Source organism: Hetaerina americana, unplaced genomic scaffold (genome assembly GCF_022747635.1).
Source record: "Hetaerina americana unplaced genomic scaffold, ioHetAmer1.1.p SCAF_142, whole genome shotgun sequence".
NCBI lineage: Eukaryota > Metazoa > Arthropoda > Insecta > Odonata > Calopterygidae > Hetaerina > Hetaerina americana.
The window spans coordinates 380,001-382,500 of record NW_027286537.1 but is presented as its reverse complement, the minus strand read 5'-3'; the positions used below and the strand labels follow the sequence as shown (position 1 = coordinate 382,500).

The 2,500-nt window shown below is 56.9% G+C and overlaps 1 pseudogene; it reads right to left on the bottom strand.

Annotated features, from left to right (window-relative positions):
• LOC139686572 (large subunit ribosomal RNA) overlaps positions 1-2,500 on the bottom strand; it is a 7,559-nt pseudogene that overhangs the window by 3,778 nt on the left and 1,281 nt on the right.

Below are 2,500 nucleotides of genomic sequence, written 5' to 3'. Positions count from 1 at the left end.
GGATTTCCCGGGCGGCTTTCCCTTGGTTCTTCTTAAACAAGGACTGGACCCGGGCGTACTCGTTACGCCTGCTAACCTTCCTGTTCCATACGGGGGCAGATCTCGTGATGGTAAATCGCTTGGAAGTTCCTCTATCAGTCCGGGGAAAGACATCGGCCACCCAATTAGAAATCAGGTTTGAGACATCCTCCCCGTCGAGAGCCTTCTGGCAGATCGTCGCCATAACTGCACTTTGGTGCTTACTGTCCTTGGAGAGCCTAGGAATAACATTCCTAAGCCACTCCTCCAGCTGGCAGATACCCGTGGCTGACTTGGGTAACGGCTCTGCGATTGTGTTCAGCGGAGGGGGAGTCTGAGAGCGTATTTCCGGCTGCACGTTCATCAACTCACGTAGCAACCCCTGGTATCGTGGGGATCTCCTTTTGGATTTGATTCTGTCAAGGGTCCATTCGGGGAACTCCCCTTGCAGATATTTGTTGATGAAACGTACGCCTTCATTAATACCTCTCAGCTCGGCTACTGCGAGCATGCGTAACTCCTCCTCCTCCCACCGAGGTTTCTTCCGAGCAACCGAGATCTTGTCATCCGCAGCTTTAGGATGTGCTCTGCGGAAGTGGACACCAAGGCCGGTTTTGGTACTGAATGAGCGACTACAAAGCTCACAGACAAACTCCTTGAGTTGGTCGTCAGGTGGTTCAATAATTGACTCAATAGGCAGTGTCATTGCTGGGTCCCCCCGCATCTCGCGAGAGTGCGTTTGTCCGACATCCGAGACCGGACGAGGGACGTCAGCTTTCACTATTTTCTTCATGCCCAGCAAAAACTAACCCTTGGGGGCTGGCAACCCCCTGAGGGCGATTGGCGCCCCTGGATTTTGCCGCCATCCCCCCGCCTCGCTTCACAGTCCGGCGGGGTTAGACGTTGCCCGACTCTCACCACGAGGAGGTACCAGGGTATTACGCACTTGGTTTGTCGCGTCGGGGGGATTTCTCCCCCTTCGGCTTGGACCTTAAGAGAGTCATAGTTACTCCCGCCGTTTACCCGCGCTTGCTTGAATTTCTTCACTTTGACATTCAGAGCACTGGGCAGAAATCACATTGCGTCAACACCCGCTGGGGCCATCGCAATGCTTTGTTTTAATTAGACAGTCGGATTCCCCCGGTCCGTGCCAGTTCTGAGCCAGTCGTTGAATGGCGGCCGAAGAGTGGCGCGCGGGCGGTGGCCCCAAATGGCACGAACGACGTACCACGGGGTCGCCACGCGCGTCCTCGCAGCAAGGAAGGTCCGCGGGAGGCCAAGGCACGGGACCGAACTCGGATCCACGGCGCGCGAACGCACCGATTCTCCTCGCCCAGGCCCGGCACGTCAGCTATCAACCCGCTTCCCGACCAAGCCCGACACGCCCCGACCCTCAGAGCCAATCCTTATCCCGAAGTTACGGATCCGATTTGCCGACTTCCCTTACCTACATTATTCTATCGACTAGAGGCTCTTCACCTTGGAGACCTGCTGCGGATATGGGTACGAGCCGGCGCGACACCTCCACGTGACCCTCTCCCGGATTTTCAAGGTCCGTCGGGAAATCACGGGCACCGCCGCAACTGCGGTGCTCTTCGCGTTCCAAACCCTATCTCCCTGCGAGAGGATTCCAGGGAACTCGAACGCTCATGCAGAAAAGAAAACTCTTTCCGTGGCTCCCGACGACGTCTCCGGGCTCTTTTAGGTTACCCTGACGAACCCCTTGTGAGGGCCCGACAAACAACGGTTCCGCTGCCGGGTTCCGGAATAGGAACCGGATTCCCTTTCGCCCGACCGATGGATCATTTTGCTTATGAAAATTTTTTCTATCGCCGTTAGCTTCGGATTTCTCCTAGGGCTTAGGATCGACTGACTCGTGTGCAACGGCTGTTCACACGAAACCCTTCTCCACATCAGTCCTCCAGGGCCTCGCTGGAGTATTTGCTACTACCACCAAGATCTGCACCGACGGCGGCTCCAGGCAGGCTCGAGCCCAGACCCTTCTGCGCACGCCGCCGCGACCCTCCTACTCGTCGCCGCGTCAAGCGGCACTCGACTCGGAGCCGAGTCCGCCCTGCGGCGACGGCCGGGTATAGGCACGACGCTTCAGCGCCATCCATTTTCAGGGCTAGTTGCTTCGGCAGGTGAGTTATTACACACTCCTTAGCGGATTCCGACTTCCATGGCCACCGTCCTGCTGTCTTAAGCAACCAACACCTTTCATGGTTTCCCATGAGCGTCGATTCGGGCGCCTTAACCCGTCGTTTGGTTCATCCCACAGCGCCAGTTCTGCTTACCAAAAGTGGCCCACTATGCACTCCGATCCCAGGGGCCCCCGAGGGGACCCCGTCTCCGGCTTCGATAAATCGAGCAAGCCGGAGTTCTCACCCATTTAAAGTTTGAGAATAGGTTGAAGCCGTTTCGGCCCCAAGGCCTCTAATCATTCGCTTTACCGGATGAGACTCTCCTCCGAGCGCAAGCT